Source organism: Montipora capricornis, chromosome 2 (genome assembly GCF_036669925.1).
Source record: "Montipora capricornis isolate CH-2021 chromosome 2, ASM3666992v2, whole genome shotgun sequence".
Classification (NCBI taxonomy): domain Eukaryota; kingdom Metazoa; phylum Cnidaria; class Anthozoa; order Scleractinia; family Acroporidae; genus Montipora; species Montipora capricornis.
In genome coordinates, this window is record NC_090884.1 from 25,418,440 (window position 1) to 25,419,542 (window position 1,103).

Consider the following 1,103-nt stretch of genomic DNA (forward strand, 5'->3'; position numbering starts at 1 on the left):
AAAGGCTAGAACATCCCAGCCCACTTCAAACCATCTAATACCTTACGGCAACTACTGGTCAGGCTTAAGGAGAAACTGGACAAACTCCAAGTCACGGGTCCAGTTTACCACATTCCATGTGAGGATTGTCCGCCATCTTATGTAGGAGAGACAGAACGGTCGTTCAAGGCCCGATTCATGGAGCACAGATGCCCAGCTCCTCTACTTCTGAGGTGTCCAGGCACGTACACACTACTGAAACGGGACATTACATGGATATTGCTAACGCAGAGATTTTGGAGGTTGAACCGAGGTGGTTTGAAAGAGGTGTGAAAGAAGCCATCCACATTCGGACTCTATGCCCTTCACTCAACAAGGACCGAGGCCGCTACAACTTGTCCCCCATCTGGACCAGCCTCCTAAGGAACAGAGGGAGGGGGGCCGCTCGGAAACCTTCGAATTTCCTGCTTACTTCCGAGGATGACGTCACCAACAACACTATTCATGTGAAAAGTAAGTCCACAAAATATCCGGAGTATTCAAGTTTCCTCGGAGCAAACTGCCAATCAAAACACCAACATTGCGTCAAAAAAATTGCAAAGTGGTGTGCAAATGAACCAAGGGCTTCACTGTAACAGTGAAAAATATTAATTTTTCATCTGCAAAAAAGATTATAATTAATTTCTTTTCACCATCTCTGGAGAGATCACTTGGGAAAAACGCAAGGATCAAAATATTACATTTGCATTATTAATGCATGGGTTCCCACATTCCTTGCTAAATTTGCATAGCACAAAAGAGAAAAATCACGTGAGAGGTAACGCAACAATCTGGGGCCTGTTGCTCGAAGCCTGGTTAGTGCTAACCGTTGGTTAAAGAGGTATCAAATCCTATAGGTTTCCATGGTATTTAACACTGGTTAGTGCTAACCATGCTTCGAGCAACCCGGGCCAGTTCAACTCATACTGTTATCATGGCGGAATGCGATCAAGATGTGCTCGAAAATGAAGACGTAATGGCCAATGTAGAAAGGTTTATACGATATGGATGCGGGTGCTCTCGTGGTGTGGAAGGTGGGGCTAAACAATAGAATACAGGGCCACTTGTGGTTACATGTTAGATAG